At 38.5% G+C, this 20,123-nt stretch overlaps 1 long non-coding RNA gene across 1 annotated transcript in view; it reads right to left on the reverse strand.

Moving 5' to 3' along the window:
- Window positions 1-2,510: 2,510 nt before the first annotated feature.
- LOC129777573 (uncharacterized) overlaps window positions 2,511-20,123 on the reverse strand; it is a 59,292-nt gene continuing 41,679 nt past the window's right edge. The window contains exon 4 of the long non-coding RNA XR_008743260.1: window positions 2,511-3,378. This is a non-coding gene — a long non-coding RNA (uncharacterized LOC129777573). The remainder of the gene's footprint in view (window positions 3,379-20,123) is intronic.

Here is a 20,123-nt window from a genome sequence, read left to right on the forward strand (position 1 = left end):
ACATTTCTCTGCATGTCACGGATCCCGACTCCACATATCCGTTTGATCTTTATCAATAAATGGATCGTCATCACTCCAGGGTTCGAGAAGACCGTTTTCTCGCGGCCCAATGCAATACACGGTCGAACCTCCACGTATCTGACCGATATCCACGTGGAATCTATCCTTCATTGATCACAATCGATTTATTTTATAGATCATTAAAACATTTAAACACACTTACAATACATTAGTTATTTTTGCAACAATTCAATGAAAAGACGAGTCCCGAGCGGGCAGTCTTCGGGTGTAGACGTATTTTAGTTCGCTCCGCGTTTGTTTTTTTCGTCGTGCCAAATTATGTCAACGCGTGTTTCGGTTTTATCCGCCGTGCGGGAAAATCACAATATGTCGGTTGAGTTTCTGTGTTAGTTACGTTAAAAATCGATGTTCAATTGTAGTCGAATGATTTTTTTTTTAGAAAATTCAAGATATGATGGTGTTAATTTTATGTTACTTGAATTCATTGAATAGGCTCAGAATTGTTGCGTTTTTTTTCCTCATGTTTAGTTCAGGTTGTGTGTGTGTGCATATATCGCAGTGAATGTATCACCGAGGCAGAATTTGCAGGCGTTATACGATGGTCACATCGAGAGCTAAGTTCTTCATTTCTTTTCAATCCTCTTTAACATTTTTATATAACACCCGGGCTTGCCCCGTTCCTGTGACGTTCTTCTCTTAGATGCGTGTATGTGTGAAGAAACTGTTCATTTTGGAGAGAGCTGTGAGATACTTCGAGTGTTATTTGGAAATAACGAGAGCGGAGCGGTAGTACTGCCGTACAGGGAATTGCTTGCAAGGCTGAGCCGATCGGGCGGCGGCGTCGTCAGTTAAGTTTATTAATTTTCCCTTCATTCTCACATACCGTCGATGGGGGTGGGATTTGCCCGGAACGAATGAGGTTGCTGTTGGTATTGTCTTGGCGGGTATTGCGGGTATTTTTGAGGGCTGTGAGCCGTTTGGTGGGAGACATGTTTTCACTACTTTCGATGCATAGAGCTTAGCTGTGGTGCGGGTGCTTGTTGTTTGGTGATTCATCAGGGTTTGATGTGTAAATACATCAAACTTTGGTGAGTTATTCAACGGTAACTATTTGTACTGCAGTTGAGTGCTGTGCGTTGGGAGTGTTGAGGATATGACTCCTACTAGGCGGTTCGCAGCTTTCGGAAGTATTCACGGTATTTGTAGGGATATTGTTAGTAGTGGCTTTCTCCGTTTTGGCCTGGTTTCGCCCCCATCGACGGTACATCAAACGGATGGTAGCATTATTTTTAGGAATGTAAAATAGGTCTGTGTGTTTTGTTTATAGTTTGTTTCTCCTCCATAGATGTTTATGTGTACGTGGGTTTGATATTCTGTGGTATTCATGGATGCCAGGCGATTTTTTACTTCTACTTGTTTTCCACACAGTTGGTCTATAATTTTTTCACATATTTCGGAATGCCTTCACAAAGGTGCGTGTTTTCACAATATGTCTCTATAACGAAATGCTATAACAGTACGCCCGACGATTACCGGAATTCTCTCGGTTACCTTCTCAGGTTTCCCAAAGTTAACTCTCCACTATCGCGATTTGACTTCGATAAAAATGCGTGCGGTGAATAATAGAATATATAGCCGGTCCACTTAATAGCACAGGTTTTCTTTCTCAAGATACTTAAAGATAATATCTCCCGCGTGTTATGTTTTATAGGATTTTCTGATTTTCGTTTCGTCAAGCGGTCAATAATTTAGGTATACATAATCACATCACTTACCACAGTGAATCCTGATTCATACCTCTTCCCACTAACAATTATCCCTCCCATGATATTCGCTAGGGAACCACGCTATAGAGGCGACCCTTCTGGCCTTCGGGCGGCGAATATCATACTAACATTCCTTCCCTTCCCCTGGTGACTGTAAGGACGTGGCCGGCGTCGTTATTGACCATTTAAAGCTCGAATCACCGTAAATTGCACAACGAGAATGATTTGCTAGTCCCAAGCGTCATTCTGTGTGTTCTTTGTGCTATTTGGTAGGTTCAGGTCAATCACGGAGAGCAACTACGAATTGTACAGTCTGCCCAAGCTCAAGCTCAATTCAATTATTTTCGTAGATGAAAAGGTCAACGCAAGTGGTAGAAAAACAATTATTGTATTTATATAGAAGCAATTACATGCCAAATCAACCGAAAACGCGCAACTCTCTTCGATTTTATTAAAACTTGGAACATATGGTGGGAACTACCCAAAATCGCAATTTTCATTGTCATATGAGCAATTGAAATAACGACTGATTTTTTAAAAGGGCGTATTGGAAATCATTGATCTTTTTTCAATAAATCGTAACTCAAAATCCAGATGTCTGATTAAAACATGATGTTTGACAAAGTTGTTGAAAAATTAATTGGCTCTCTAGGAAAAATAACATTTCAAATGCACTGTTTAAAAATCTTACTCAAAAATTGAATTGAATATTAGAAACATGACCTTACATGATCACGATTTCCAAAGTATTGAAATTTCATGAATTTCCAATAATTCAAATCTCCATTTTGGTGAGTTTGCCACGGCATCACTGGGCGTCAAAATATGGTCAATTGAAATGGTTTTCTAATGGAAATATACAAAAAAATATCAAAAGGGAGTTTTTTGAGATATAAAAGTTGTTAGTATTCAATTTAATTCAATTCAATTTATTTCGTATTGGTTGGGATTTTTTTTGCTTGAAAGAACAGTAATTCATAACCTGTAAGATTATGAAAGATAAGCAATTTTTGTTTTCGAAAAATATGCATTTACTGAACAGTGCGTTTCAATGTGATGTTAATGGTAATGTGATTGCCCAAGTAACAGAAATTAACCTCGGTGAGCAAACCCGATTATTTTTTAACCCAACTTCAGCTATGCTTCTTCCTAATGTGAGCATAAAGACTTGATTTATAAAGATATGATTGAGAACATTGGCCACACTTGTACTGACGATGTTCTTCTTTATGTTCCGTCAATTCGTATCCCGTATCGAATTTTTTGCTACATATGGCGCACGAAGGCCCCGCTGGAGGACTGTGTTGACTGTGTTTTTTGTGCGCGAACAAACCGACTACGCTATCGAATGTCTGACCACATTGTTTGCAGTCAAATTTGGGTACGGTGGTAGCGGGCGATTCTGGATGATGGGTTTTTGGTTCAGAGGGTCCTACGGAATCGAGGTGCAAGTGTTCTAGTGATCCTAACGATTCCCCGGGGTCTTCATCGGTGTGGGGGAAGTTTTTGGGGAACGCCATATGGTTTTCTACACTTGGATGAAAAAGTTGTCTCACTACTAGGTGGTACGAATATGGTTCCATTGTTTGAGCTGAAATAGGACGAATAAGAAAAAAAGCAAGTTTTATAATCATTTTTGAAACGAAAAGTGTAATCAGAAAAAATAAACGCAATTATCGATAATGTTGGGTTAAAGCAGTATTCTAGTCCAGAAATTTTGAAAAAAAAAGTTCTTCATATTCCTAAAGTTTAGGTATTAGTGGAGCAGCACCGAATTCATTTCAAACGCTTTTTTTCTCGAAATTCTCGAAGTTTATGCAATCTCATATACAATCTCAGTCTCGATATCTCAAGTTCTATCGAACCGATTTATGCCGAATTTTATGAATACAATCTGTATGCATCTCTCTATCGCATGAACCAGTAAAAAAATATATTTTTTGAATTTTACAATTTTTTTTAAAATCTTCAGATTTCAAACGGCCGCCGTTTTGTTAAAAAAAGATGTTTTTTGACTAGTCCGAGGTTAATGCGATAGTGGAATCTTTACCGATTCAGAATCTATTCGATGTTTTTCTTTTAGATAACCAGAAAGGCTGAAATCGTGAACGCCATGCCACAAATTTTTTTTAACCCGTCACTTCATCAGCTTGTAACTATTCTAATTATGAAAGTTTTTTCCGCTCATTTTTTGTTTTATTGTTAAAAAAAAATAGATAAACAAATAATGAATGGTAAAAATTTTCATTGTTTTATTTTCTTGGAGCTCGTAAAACTCGTGCCTTTACACTAAAATACCTCCTTAGTTTACCTTTATTACTTCATACAAGGCGTAAGAATGAAAATCTCAGACCTATATTACATAAAGGGTGTGTCACATCAAATTGCATCACGGAAAAAACGCTGTAGAAATTCGCCCAGTAGACCGATCCTTTTGAAAATTTTAGACAGTAAAATAAAAACTATTAAACAACTTTTGGCATTTTCTTTTTATTCATACTTCGAGCCCAAGCCCGTATGCTCGCACCTTCCTCTTTACCCCGTCCATAAGGTTCTGTACAACGTCAGGTTGTAGTTTTTTTTGAACAGAAATCCATTTTCTCTTGAAGTCCGCCTCCGATTTGACAACTTTTGGGTTCTTCCGGAGGGCCTGCTTCATAATCGCCCAATATTTCTCTATTGGGCGAAGCTCCGGCGAGTTGGGCGGGTTCATTTCCTTTGGTACGAAGGTGACCCCGTTGACTTCGTACCACTCCAACACGTCCTTTGAATAGTGGCACGAAGCGAGATCCGGCCAGAAGATGGTCGGGCCCTCGTGCTGCTTCAATAGTGGTAGTAAGCGCTTCTGTAGGCACTCCTTAAGGTAAACCTGCCCGTTTACCGTGCCGGTCATCACGAAGGGGGGCGCTTCGCTTTCCGCAAGAGCAGATCGCTTGCCACACCATGTACTTTTTGGCAAACTTGGATAGTTTCTGCTTGCGAATCTCCTCCGGAACGCTGAATTTGTCCTCTGCGGAGAAGAACAACAGGCCCGGCAGCTGACGAAAGTCCGCTTTGACGTAGGTTTCGTCGTCCATTACCAGGCAATGCGGCTTCGTCAGCATTTCGGTGTACAGCTTCCGGGCTCGCGTCTTCCCCACCATGTTTTGCCTTTCGTCGCGGTTAGGAGCCTTCTGAACCTTGTATGTACGCAGGCCCTCCCGCTGCTTGGTCCGCTGGACGAATGAACTTGACAAATTCAGCTTATTGGCGACATCCCGGACCGAACTTCTCGGATCACGTCTAAACTGCTTAACTATGCGCTTGTGATCTTTTTCACTGACGGAGCATCCATTTTTGCCGTTCTTCACCTTCCGGTCGATGGTTAGGTTCTCGAAGTATCGTTTTAGTACTCTGCTGACCGTGGATTGGACGATTCCCAGCATCTCACCGATGTCCCGATGTGACAACTTCGGATTCTCGAAATGAGTGCGCAGGATTAATTCACGACGCTCTTTTTCGTTCGACGACATTTTTCCAAATTTACGAAAAATTGACAGTGAAGCATGGCCAACGTGATCTATACACTCTTATCTGATTATAAGTGAAAGCTGAAGATATAATTCCTAAAAATTAAATTTCTATAGCGTTTTTTCCGTGATGCAATTTGATGTGACACACCCTTTACTTCTGATACATTAGTTTTTGCAGTAAACCCCGATTATCCGCGGAATAAGGCATTAAAAGGCTGAAATAAGGTGCAAACACACAACAAAATATTTCAGCATGAAGCTATCCTAGTGGTAGTAGTCATATACACCATTGTTCAGATAAGTTATATAAGTAATAGTTATATTTCTTCGTTGATTATTGTCATTGCAAAATTAACATAGATGATTTGATGTTTCATCCAGATATAGAATCTTGACGAATAGAAAATAAAATAAGCAAACTTCATAAAATACAAGATTGTTAGATTGCAAGTGAAATGTAATTCAGGATCCGAACGGTAGTGATCACTTGCCAATCAAAATTTTTATCACCAATGGGTTGAATTCTTCTGAATCAATAAACGTGGCATACGATCTCACAAGACACATTGACTGGAAAAAATATGCGGATGCGATTACTCTAGCCATCAATTCCAGAGAGAGCTTACCTCCATTGTAGGAGTATAACTTCCTTTCTCGTTTGATTTATGATAGCGCAGTTCGCGCCCAGAAGAAACCCATCCCAGGTTCCACTATTCGTCGAAGGCCTCCCAATCCATAGTCAGTGTTCCAAACTTTATGTACAAAAATCGATTGCATTTTTCGGAATTGTGGAACCATTGAGAATTTTCAAACGTATTTAGCGTTTGAAAATCAATTTGTACACTTGACCAAAGTGAAAAAACATGCTAATTTACGAAATTTCGTGGGAGGCCTGTCACGAGAAACGCCAATGGGAAAATTAGGGAAAGTGGCTCGAAACATGAGAAATCGCTCTTCAACGAATGAAAGCGAAGAATATTTACATCGATGGACTTTGAATTTTGCACGGAAGGTTTGTCCCGATTATGTTCCCGTGCAAAAATTGTTCGAGAGATATAACAAGATAGGTGCGATCTGGATTCCGAGCACTCGATGATAGAATTCTCTCTTACTCTCCTTTCATGTAACAATTCTGCTCCAGAATCGGATCGAATTAAGTTCAACTTGCCCAAAAACATCCCTGATGTTTTTGTTGAATTCATTTAATCAGATTCTGAAGCATAATATTGTTCCAGATGATTGGAGACAAGTACGCGTTATAGCTATTCAAAAACCCTGAAAACTCGCGTCCGACTTCAATTCGTACCGCCCAATAGCAATACTGTCTTGTATACGGAAATTGTTGGAGAAAATGATCTTGTTTCGCTTTGATCGATGGGTTGAAACGAATGGCCTTCTCTCAGGTACACAATATGGGTTCCGCAGGGGCAAGGGGACGAATGATTATCTTGCGTTGTTGTTTCAAATGGCTTACGCCGAGAAAAACAAATGGCTTCAGTATTTTTGGACATAAAGGGGGTCTTTGATTCTGTTTCAATAGAGGGTTTGTCAGACCAATTAACCCCTCGGGGTCTACCACCTCAATTGAATGACATGTTATATAATTTGCTTTATGAGAAACACTTGAATTTTTCTCATAGAGATTCAGCAGTAAGTCGGTCGGTAAGTCTTACATGAGCTCCCTCAGGGCTCATGTTTAAGCCGCGTTTTGTACAACTTCTACGTAAGCAACATTGACAATTGCCTTACACAATATTGCCGTCTAAGACAACTTGCAGATGATGGAGTGGTGTCTGTCGTAAGATCAAACGAATCCGACCTGCAAGAACCCTTACAAGATACTTTGAACAATTTTTCAACCTGGGCCATTGGGCTAGGAATCGAATTCTCCACGGAGAAAACAGAAATGGTGTTTTTTTTATAGGAAGCATAAACCAGCAAAACCAAAGCTTTAACTTTTGGGTAAACCGATCACTCATGCTATGTCATTCATGTATCTTGGGGTCTGGTTCGAATCCAAATGTACTTGAGGGGCACATATAAGGTATCTGAATAAAAAATGTCAACAGAGAATAAACTTTCTCCGAACAATTACCGGCACCTGGTTTGGGAGCCCATCCAGAAGATCTTATAATGTTGTATCGAACAACTATTCTCTTTGTCTCCGTATTGCGTTGGGATGTATGCCCTCCAAAAAATCCATGGAACTCTAGATTATCGGGGATCGTTTCAACGATCTTCGATACATAGCATGAGCGTATCAATTGTTATAATATGATGGGTCCTCTACGAACGAGTTCGCAGGATTTGGAGTATTCAACGAATTTTTTAGCACCTTCCACCGTCTTCAGTACACATGCTCAGTGTATATTGCTGGCAGCGATTCACTGCGTGCTGGACAGCGCCGCCTCATTACCTGTTGAACACTATTACATTGTAACGGATAGTCTTAACTCTGTCGCAGCTATCCGTTCAGTGAGGCCGGAAAAGCACTCGCCGTACTTCCTTGAGAGAATACGAGAATTTTTAAGTGCCAGACACTGTTATGTCATTACCAGGGCTCGGCATAGTCATATTCAACTGAGGATAGTCAGCTGACTATGGGGGAAATCCCCTCTGTATTCAGTTGGAAATGACTTTTGGCTTCTTAACGCAGTTTCTTCGCCAAAACGACTAAACAGTCAGTCAGGCGTTTAGTCCCTTTCCCCTCTACGGTTCGACTCTCTCATTTCATTCTACCTCGTCAAAATGTATTCATTGCATTTTGAAGTGCCTTGCCCCAAAACGTATTCGCTCCTCTCTCATGTACCACGTATACATGTATCGATGTTTGAGTTCATCGTGGTTTGACATATACTACAGGTGAGCTAGATTGTTTTGTATCGTAGACGAAAATTACTCACACGTATAAAATAGCGTGCAATGTTGTGCCCAAGCAACACACTATTCACTAATACCAACGCGAGGACCTTTATAGCATACCTAATACCTGTCTAAGTTCGTTGGTTTGAGTTCACGGTGAGTAGACAATAAACCGTCCATTAATTGTGTGACGCTTTTTTGCATCAGAAATAAAATTTTCGTTTCACTTCATATGGACGTAATAATAACATTGGGTACGCGGTCATGAAATTAGTGTCAGGAGAAATGCGAGTGTGCATTGAAATCCGTTGAATAAAGAGACAGATTTGTATTCATTAGTCGCGTCAGTCAGAATAAGTATTGACTAGAATAATTCATCAGTCATCCTCGCTCTCAACGCTAGTCAATTAACTTTCTGTTAACGGTGACTGCCGAAGTAGTTCTAGTCGAAGCGAAGTTACAGAGAGAATAGTCGGTCTTCATTTTTCACCTTCGAAGATTTCGGGCCCTGGTCATTACCTTTGTCTGGGTCCCTTCACATTGCTTAATTCCATGACTCATTAGCAAAGGTGGGTGCGATTGAAGGCGACATTTATGAGCGTCAAATCGCCTTCAATGAATTTCATTCTTTAGTCCGTAAAAATACCATCGCTAACTGGCAACGCAAGTGGAATGAAGATGAATTGGGCCGGTGGCTGCACACAATTATCCCTAAGGTTAGCATCAAACCGTGGTTCAAAAGTATGGAATTGAGTCGAGACTTTATTCGCACCTTCTCCCGACTCATGTTCATATTCGTTAGATGCACTACTCTTCCGTTTCAATCTTGCCAGCAGCAATCTCTTCGTTTGTGGTCAAGGTTATCACGACATCAAGCACGTTGTTTGGTTTTGCGAGGTATATCTTGTCGCCAGGTCGTGTTTAGAAAACTCCCTTCGGGCCCGAGGAAGACAGCCCAATGTGCCGGTGAGATATGTGTTGGCTCGGTTAGACCTTGATCGCATGTTCCAAATAAATGATTTCCTCAAAGCTATCGATCTTCGTTTGTGATTGCCCCTATATCCTTATACCCTCCTTTTCTCCCTTTGTGAGCAATTGGTCCCCTTGCTATAAACAGTACAATATGTCGAAATGTAAATACACAATAGATACACTGCGTTTCACAACTATTGAACCACTCATTTTCTATGAGTTTCCAGAGATAAGTAAGATGTCGGTTAAATTGGAGTATATAGTGTACAATACAATAATTCCTTCATTTATAAGACTTGCAATTTCATCTTTATTTTTGTGTTTAGGCGCGAAATATAAAAAAAAATCCGTGTTTCATAACTATAGAACCAGATGGAAAAACTCTCACTCCTTTACAAAATTAACGCTAATTTAACATGAATTACGATAAGTTTATAATTCGTAGGTCATAGGTTCATAGGTCATAGGTCAATAGGTTCTCAAACAGTTCAATTGAACCATTCGAGGTTGTTACGACCAAGCTGCGCCATGTTGTAGTGTGTATCTCGTTCTACGCAGAGGATACTACTCGTTGGGGCTCTTCAAATGACTCATACTGCTTGTAAGCTGAATCTACTATTCGTCCGATCACTACTCATATGTTCTTGACATTTGTTTTGGTAAACAAGCTGAGCCGTCCAGAATCTGAAGCCCTTATTCATTAAACCATGGCATGACCTTCCAGATTTTATGAATTGATGCCAAATCACCCAATTATCACATTGTTTTTGATGCAAAAACAGAAGTAAATGATTCTGAAGCTCTTCGTTGCACTTCTGACTGTTCATTCGTGTTAATGGCCTTTTTGAGGATATTTGGGGAGGCAAACCATCAAACTGCCGCCTGTAATGTAACGAGTTGAGAAATTAAATGACTCGTTCCGTAAATCATTCCAGTATGAAGAAAAAAGTATGAAAAGTTCCTGACAGGGTTTTAATTTGGTAAACAAGCTGACCAGTCCAGAATCTGAAGCACCTACACTAATTACACTATATACTTCAATTCAACCGGCTTCTGGAAACTCATAAAAAATGAGTGGTTCTATAGCTGTGAAACGCAGTGTACCCGAATAGATTTAAGAACCGAGTGTGATTACCGACATTGTAACAATTTACTTATATCCCATCCTTTTTCTGAAAAAATATGTCACCCTTCTTAACTCGAGTTCACCACGAGTAATCGGTTTTCCACCTTACTAAGCATATAGTTAAGAAGATTGTTTATGTATAGATTTAAAAACATATTTAAGAATACGGCTTCTTTAATCTTATGTAACTGAGCCTGTAAAAGTAAACGAATCGAAGAAAAAAACAACATTCGTAGAAGTGTTCAAAATCATTGATCTCCTTTTCAAAAAATAGTAACCCAAAATCCAGATGTCTAATTAAAATATGATGTATGACAAAGTTATTGAAAAATCAACTATTTAGGAAAAATAATATTTCAAATACACTGTCAATAAATCTTACTCAAAAATTGAATTTAATATTAAAAACTTTTATATCTGGAAGCACCCCTCCTTCGACATTTTTTGTATAATTTTACTGGAAAGTCCGTCTGATTTAACAAAGTTTGACGTATAGTGGTGCCATGTCAGCCTCTCCAAAATTAAAATTAAATTTTTGAAAATTTATGAAATTTCAATACTACACATAATTCCAATACACCGCGGATCATCCGCTCGTGGATAATCGAGGTTCTACTGTAAATCAAATTTCACGAATACTAGAGACAAAGAATGCAAAGCAGTTATCAACAAAAAATAACATCATAATTTTTGTTTGGTTTGCTCCATAATTATAAACGAAGTACAAAACTGTTCGCAGATGGGCAAACTAAACAAAAAAGTTACCTTCACACCCATATGAACACCAATGCATATTCTGGCGAATCTTGCAAACGTTTAACTCACTTAAGTCCAACTTTCCAATCTATCATGTAGTTTTCCGCACTCTTCTCCAACCTCGAACCCTCTCTTCCTCTCGTCAACCCCCAACCAAATATCGAATGGAACGAAAGTGAATAAAAAGTTTCCCCCCTACGCCACGGTGTCAATAACCTCAAAACATTTGCACTGCAAAGCCATAAAACAATTTTATGCTAAAACATCGCATAAATCTTCGCATTCGGGTGCACGTTCAACTCAACTCAATCCTTCTTTCGTTTTCTTTCCATTTTTTTCATTCTGTTGCGAGTTGAAAGGACGCCCGACGAAGACGCCCGGAATCCGATAGATTTCGCAAACCGGAGTTGTTTGTCGAGAGCAACCGCATGCAACCGAACGCTGAAAAGTGGAACCGGACGGTGACGATGACGACGATGAGATCATCTATTTGTTGCACTGAACAAGGGCCAGGGAAGTGAACGGAAAATTGTAGTAAAAAAGTGTATACCTAGAGAGCCATCAACAACGAAGGGCAGAGAGCTGAAATATTGTTGACAATGTACTTTACATAATTTTTACATTGATTCTTTGTTTTACTTGAGTTCTTTGGAAGGAATCCATTAGTTGAAACAGTTCAAACGTAGATTTGGTGACAACCGCTCATCACTTGAATGTTTAATTGTTTGAAAGGGAAATTTCACTTTCCTATCAGTTGTTGACCGGATAAAAAGTTCTGGATGGAAAAATCCTCTTTTCCAAATGATGAATCTTTCGGTGACTGTACGTAGAAAAAGTTTGAATTGTAGAAGTGCGAGAAACAGTCCCGATGAGATACTCAACCTCCCTAACGTTTATTTATGCATTCATTTATTTGAAAAGTTTCCTCCTTTCCCATAGTGAAGTCATCGTATTCTGAGACTTTGGATGATAGTATTGTACTTTAGGTGTGAAAAAAACGGATCCATCTATCAGGGAAATCAGTTCTTCAATCTTGAAACATTTGGTTTTCCCTCGCAAAGATAAGCATTCAAGTGTGATTTATAACAATTTGTTTTAGAACAGATCTTTGCTCAAAAACACCAATCAACCAAAAGGACATACGGATTCGGCTCATCGTCGCCTAATTCAACCGAGCAATCGTTTCTCATTGTTGGAAACAGTAAAACCTCAGATCGTTATCGCGAAAGAAATGAAAATGTCTTGCATACTTTTATTACAATAGTTCCCCGAAACCACACCGGATTCCTCCTCGTGCAAGTCGGAAACGTGGTGGATTGTGAAAAATACGCCACTCTCGAAGAGAAAGTTGTGTCAGCAGCCAGCGGTAAGCTGTTCCAATGTTAGCTCATACAGGAAAACTCAAGCCTAGAGCAGGAGTGTATGTGTGGGTTTGTGTCACTTGGTGCACTTGTGTATGTATGGTGAAATTTATATTCAATTCACTCAATTTATTCAATAGCGCCAGAAAACTGGGGGAGGACGATTCCTCCTCGCAGAGTAGCGCTTCTTCTCGATAATGCCATAACGACTTCTGGTGGGTGCAAAGAGGACGAGCAGAAGGAGAGAGGGTGCGCGCTGCAATTGAATAGGGTGATGCGATAAAGTCGTTAGACTTTTACCTCAACTTTATCAACAACTTTATCTGGGAAAGCTGTAAGAATGTGGGTCCTTTCGTCGCCTTAGGGGCTCGGAGGAAGGCGACAGCAGCAGCAGCAGTGCATCTGTGAAACGTCTTCCGCTTAACTTTTAATATCGAGGATGTATGGATATATTTAGCAGGAGTAGGGTGAGGGTTCTCTCTACGCTATGAAGATCCCTTTGAGCGGTTGATGAATACGACGAATTTATGAATAATATTTATGTTGAGGATGTTTATACCAATTACTCGAATGAAAACATTCTCGTGCAATTCAGAGAACATTGTTCTTAAAAATGGCATTCAGAGAAAATGTGTCTGACAGTAATGTCGAATTACATTAGAATAAAAGGCGCTGGTGATAAAATGAATGGAGCGACAATTTATATTTTAATCATGATAAATTGCTATAATAAAAATTTATACCGTACAGCAAAATTTGAATAGCACTACTACATGAATTGAATCACACATTAAAGTGCCCGTTTGATTTTGGTTCGGTTCGTTTTTGGACCAATTCCAAAAGCGAATGTTTATTCATTTTATTATTTTCAATAATTTAGTATTATGGGTACTCCAAAAATATATTTTAAAAACTATTTTAAGAACGTGGACAAATTGGATTGGTCTTGTGAGGTTCTAGGGATAATATAAAAATGGGGAAAATGAAATTCATTATTTTTGTGTGAAATCTTAAAATTTATATAATATGCTTCGAGTTGTCAGATTTGGACCGTTTTGCACCGTTTTGTTGTAAAGTTTATTGTCATTCTAATGATAGTTTCATAATGTCTCTCTCATAGAAGTCATGGTCCTTATTGGGGAAGAAAAACTTTGGTAATTGAGTTTTTACAAACTTCTCTTGATCCCAATTCTTATCATTCAGGAAGTTTTGCAATGCGAGAAAAAGGTGATAATCGTGATGGTGGATGTGTTAAAACTTCCTTTTCTGTTAGTCAATTCTGGCCATTTCTGGTCAATCACTAGCTTCAAATGGTCCAGCTGTTGACAGTAGAGATCTGTATTTAGTGTTTTGCCATATGGAAGCAAATTATTCCTTTCTTGTGTTACCAAACACCCAGTAGAATCTTCCTGCCCGCTAGTCCTGGTTCGGCCACTGTTTGAGCTGTTTCACCACGCTTTGATCACGATCAGGGATGGTAAAAAATCACATTCAACGATCAATGAATAAGTATATCCCTCTAGTCGGATGTTTTTAAATCACCCCCAGCAGGCGAGGCTCTTTTATTCTTCATATGTACACAGAGAGAATACTTGGAACGGTGAGCTACCAAGATCTCAAAAAAGCAATATGAGAGCGGAATCCCAACTGCTTGCACTCTCGAAGCATTACTTCTACTACTCAGGTTTTATCGTGAGTGCAAGCCACAAACGATTAATCCCATTCCATAGAGCGGATGATGAGTTCTTGATCGGAAAGTGTAACAAGAGACGATCAACTGAAATCTTACTACACTCGTCGAGGGATTTTTAATTCTCTATTGCATTGTCCGCAGTGAGTGGCTGACTCAGTCTCGTGTCGATTTTATTTTGCTGTCGTCTCCCGCCCGATAAACAGCAGACGGGTAATGGATGCAATTGATTAATTTTATTACCAGCAGATTTGGGCGAATCTCATCCCGCCCAAAATTGTTTTTAGATTCCAATAATTCTGAACATTCACATTTCTCTCCAAATAATTTTTCCAACAGTAATTCAATTAGTGACTTCACGAAACACCTTTCGAATTCGATTGAATTTCAGACCCTTTTTTATTTTGTAGATAAAACGGATCACATATTTGATTAATTCAATTCTGTGTGGTTACGTTCTTCGTTGCGAATAAATGTAATGAAATAGTATGGACGTATGATATTCATGTATCGTGGACTTCCGACATATGTGGCAGTAGATTTGTCGAACGACTAATGTTTTTTTATATCCCTTCAAACTTGTTGCATCTCTCAAGTGTACATACTGCTTTGACCGCAGATTTGCATGGTAGAATCTGGTTAATTTCAGGTATTCAGTCTTCATATTGTCGAATGAATACTGTTGGAACAATAGGTATCGCAGCAAATGATTATCAACATCCTACCTTATCATCAAACGGTATGCGAATAATTTCAGTGAACTGACGGCATTGGAATATATGCTTTGTGAGGACCACACAATTATTATCAGAGCGAATAAACGTCCGACTGGAAGTCATGAACATCAATTCAATGTGCCCAAGATAAATTTATCCTTTGAAGGTCATTAACCTTTCTAAAGATGATCAGATGGAATATATTCCAATGTCGTCTGGAATAACCTGTCCAACACCTTATGATCGTTATATTGTTTTTGCTATTATTCTGATGTTTCATAACACGGCACTCTATTGATTATTCGCCGAAAATGAATAAAAAATATCCTTGAAGTTAGCCTACGGTTTTAGTAGCAGTGCAATATGGTGAGCCAGTCTCAGGATAAGAAAACATTTAAAAATAAAGCTTTTTTTTTGAATGAATCAATAGTAAAACAAAACGTCAAAAAATTTCTCGGCTTTGTGATAGCAGATAATCATTATCCATTTGAGTTGTATGAGTATTCCATTCCCCCACAAACTGTGGATAGTCTATCTGCATACAAATTATGTAGAGTGCCACAATCCAAAAAAATTATGAGCAAATATTTACGTGCTTAAACAAAAAAACACATGTTGACATATTTGCGCTAATTTATGTTTTTTTATTAATTCAAGGTAATCAAGGTCTTTTCTAGACACCAGTTTACTCGGCCCCGAAAAAAGTGGTCTGTATTTGGGCAGGCGGAAAAATATATCTCGCAAGACCACGTGTTCGATGTCGTAAAAGCCTTGGCCAATAACGCATTTACATTAACTCATAAAATTAGTGGTTTGAGAGGGATTATTGTTTGTAGTCTCTTGATTAATTTAAACACCATCTGAGAAATCCTCCGTGAAACATGAAACATTAAAGTCGTCCTATCTGCTGTAGCGCATTTTTTTTTATTTTACCCAGTTTCATCGAAGTAAACGCGCTCGGAAAGGAAAATTGAACGCCCGGATGAGAGAGCGAGAATCGTACGTCATAGAGACACTCATTACCATGGAGCAAATTCTTGTTAGGAGTTGAAAGCAAAACGAGGAAGGAGAGTAACTCAATTATTCAGACTAGTTTCAGTCTAGTAATGCTTTGGTCAACTCAGAGTTACCAAGAGAAAATCATTTGGTTATGATGGGTGAGGATTAATAGTTAGTCGCAGTTTGCACAGATTACGATCTGTGCAGTTTGCGATTAATCGTAAATCACATCATGCTCCCTTGTTTTCCATCCTTGATCACGATCGTTTTCGCACAATCGTAACAATCGAAACGGATAATGTTCGTTTGTCAATATCCGTTTTAAAAATGGGTCAATTTCATTATATTTGGCTTCGTAGGTGGAAATCCGATCAATGGTGTGTCAAAAATTGTGAAATTGTATGATCGATATTCCGCGAGATACCGATCACTACAACCATCTACAGAGAAATTAATGGATTTATTTTTCCGTTGATTCGGAAGATCCAAGAGAACCGTGAAATTGTTTGTGTGTAATCTTGGCTCTAGAATTTAAATAAACCATTGATCAGAATGGTTTCGATTTTATTATGGAATGTGCATTCACGGGACCTTAAGGTAGTCAACTGAGTGATTCGAAACATCCGTGGAAATTTACAATTTTTGAAGGTGGTTCTAGTGCTCCCTATTTCGAGTTCATTTGAGCCACGAAAGTGAGAATGTAAGCATTGAATGGGGAATGTAAATTTATGAATGTAGCCAAACAGCTTCTATTGGTGAACGAAATTACCGATCGAGACACTTCTTAACTTGATGTATCATCATCATCATCGCATGGTAGCAATGGTAGAATGATTGCTACTAGCCCAACATGTTTAAATACTGGAGTCATTCTATTGTTTAAGAACAGGAATACAGAAATCAAGAAAATTATAGGAAGGGAAGTTGCATCCGAGACACGACCGCTAAGTACGTAGGGCTACGCATTCGTTTTATTTCATTTACTTGTTTACCATTTCGGATATTATTCATAAATGCAAAGAAATTTAATAAATCACTCTTTATAAGACTAGCTCCGGTGATCCTGAAAAGGGTAAATAATTAACCGTTAACACACGAAGCCAAACACTGGTGGCATGAAGCGACTACAACTATAATCGTTTTGCACTCTTCTCCAAATTAACTCTTTTGTGAGTATTATTGGCCTCGAAGAGACGATTACTTGCAGTTGCAGTTATATTGCGTAGAAGTTGTCCTTGGTGGAGACAGTTTTGCGACTGAAATGTGAAACTAAATCACACATAGCATTAGAAGAATAATTTTCCTTCTGATCCGGCGATGATAGCCCGACTGGAATTTTTTCTCACATAATGTGGCGAAAACATTATAATTACGCGTGCTTTGCCATGGCTCGGTACGATGTGTTGATTGCAATGCCAGATCCACAGCGAGTGAAATATTCGCTCGTGTCCATAAGTCTAAGGGAAACGAAGATGACACAAAATGAGCTGAATGAGAAAGACAATTCATTCCCACTCCACGCTCGCCGGCAACGATCTTGATTCAATGGCCACTAAACGGGAAGTGAAAATTTATTCGAAACTCCAAATCGACAGCCAGATAAATTCTTAAAATGATTTTTTTACATTGCCAAACAACATGCTCGATATTATAATATCCTGAACAACAATTACATAAATTGTAAGTAGCAAAACCTACACGATAAAAATGTGAATTAAGCACGAATTGATTGGACAATAACCTGAGCATCATTCTAATAAAATCTATATCAACGTTTAAACTTTTGAACCAGGCCTTCGTCGAATCTTTGGGAATAATAGATTCAAACCATCCAAGATAATATCCAGAATCATTCCAAGATGATTCCTCCATTCATTCTACCAACTAATAAATGCCTATTATCGGCAAATGGAGAATAATTCATAAAACGCATCGACTCACATAGTGAGCTAATGCCCAAATTGTTAGCAAAAGATTGTCCGTAGCGTTGTGGAGGAATACGAGTGGCTAGTTAAATCTAAATAACATACCCGTTTTAATCTTCTACTTGTTATCTTTTTTTAAATTTATTTACTGTTCGTGTTCGACGCAAAAAAAATGCTGGATGAATTTCCTGGTATAGTTTAATGGGATACAACATAACATGTATCGCATTTACCATTCTGCGTAATATGCGTTCGAAATCTCTTACATGAGTCATTTTAAACTTTTTTGAAATCAAAGACGTAGTCCTACGTAAAAACATGAGTTTTCCATTTCGGGCTTCCGAAAGTATACAGCCCTGCGCTGACAACCGTTTGACATAGCTGTCAACCAAAGCGTCATCTTCTTCTTCTTTAATGGCACTAACGTTCCTAGAGGAACTTCGCCGTCTCAACGTAGTATTACTTGCGTCATTTTTATTAGTACTTAGTTGAGATTTCTATGCCAAATGACACGCCTTGCAATGCATTCTGAGTGGCAAGCTCTAGAATACGCGTGATCACAGTGCAAGTCGGAGGAAATTTCTTTGACGAAAAATTCCCCCAACCAGAACGGGAATCGAACCCGAACACCCGGCATGTTAGTTATGACGCTAACCACTCGGCCACGGGAGCACCAAAGCGTCATATCGTTAGTTGAATGTCTGTCATTTTACTCTGGCATTGGGATTTTTCTACAATGTCACGTGGTCACGGGGTATTCTATAGCTTACCACACAGTATACGCAAGGCGTGAATTCTCAACTAAGCACTACTTATAAAAATGACGCAAATAATACCTACGTTGAGACGGCGAAAGATTCACTGGGAACGTTTGAGCGATTCAAGAAGAATTCATCGAAAAATATAATTATTTATTGACTCTTTCAATCCGACGGAGAAATTTATTTGGTTTTATTACCATATTCCAGAAATTGTGGTGATTAACGAACACGCGGATTTCGGAACGTAAGCGATTTTTTATGCGGATTTCGGGATTTACGCGGTTTTTTATGCGGATTTCGAAATTTACGCAGTTTTTTTACTCGGCACGTATCAACCGCGAAAAAAATCAATATGCTAATTGTTGTGACTTTTCACGAAATAAGTTTGTATTGTATCACTGATTAGAAGCTGACAAATAAACGGAGATACAGATATCATGATTGTAGCATGCAAAAAAAATCAGTTATTCAATTGTTAGAATAAGGGATGCAATTTAAACTAATAATTCACTGTTTGTTAGATTTTTACAGGGATTAAGAAAACTACCCGGATTGTTTTTAGGCGGATTTTGGAGTTTGCGTGGTTTTTTACGCGGATTTGAGAATTTACGTGATTTTTTTTACACGGATTTTGGAATCTAAGCGGTTTTCTTTTACGCGGTTTTTGTTTATGCGGCACGTATTCCCCGCGTAAAAAGCGACTTCAGTGTAATTACTAGGTTAAATGCTACCCTGCTACAAAAATATAATAATTTCCATAATAATAACTATTTATTATCTTTTTATATCCTTTGAGTGGGACCGGAGTATGTGGGGTGAAATGAAAACCAAAACACAGAACATGCAGGGAAAAATGAAAGATTTCTAATACTTATAACTCGAACATTTCGTAATAAATCGGAAAGATGTTTGCAAAAATATTTCTACGCGTCCATCTCAATAAATAAAATGGTATTTTTCATGAGATAAACAATTGAATAACTGTGATATGTCAAGCGTTATCTGAACGCCCTAGCTACCAAGTTTTGATTGGTACGATTTACGATTTCCCCAACACAGACTTCAAAATCAATGTGCCTGGGGGATCCGCCCCATCACACCAAAACGTGTTTCCCTAAGATAGATATCAAAACAAAGATGCCTGGGGAAATCAGCTTCGAAAATATATGCATGCTGCAAGTACTTTAGAACTCGATTGCATTTGTGCAGACCAGAATATGTTTCCCTAAAACGTACTTCGAAACTGAGAAGCCTGGGAGAATCTTCATTTCAGATACTAGAAGTGAATGGACTTTCGCGATTCGAGAACTGCGTAAACATGAGAGATGCAATAATTTGAGAGGGAAATATAAAAGACAATGATCGTTTGACAATTCTTCCATTCACATATTTTGGTATAATATCAAACGTAAAGGGACGGTCATAAAATTTACTTGTAACGAAGAACATAATCTATTACAATGCATGGATTGATCTTATATGGCAACTATTCAAACATTTTACTTATAAAGCAAATATGTTGAATTCTATTGAATTCGAAAATTGTTTCATTCAATCGTTAATTTAATCAATACAAATGTTATTGAGACAACGGTAGTCCCACGTGAACCTTGCGGTTATATAATAGATATAACCCACCCATTTTTTGATATTTAC

This window comes from Toxorhynchites rutilus, chromosome 3, assembly GCF_029784135.1.
Source record: "Toxorhynchites rutilus septentrionalis strain SRP chromosome 3, ASM2978413v1, whole genome shotgun sequence".
Classification (NCBI taxonomy): Eukaryota; Metazoa; Arthropoda; class Insecta; order Diptera; family Culicidae; genus Toxorhynchites; species Toxorhynchites rutilus.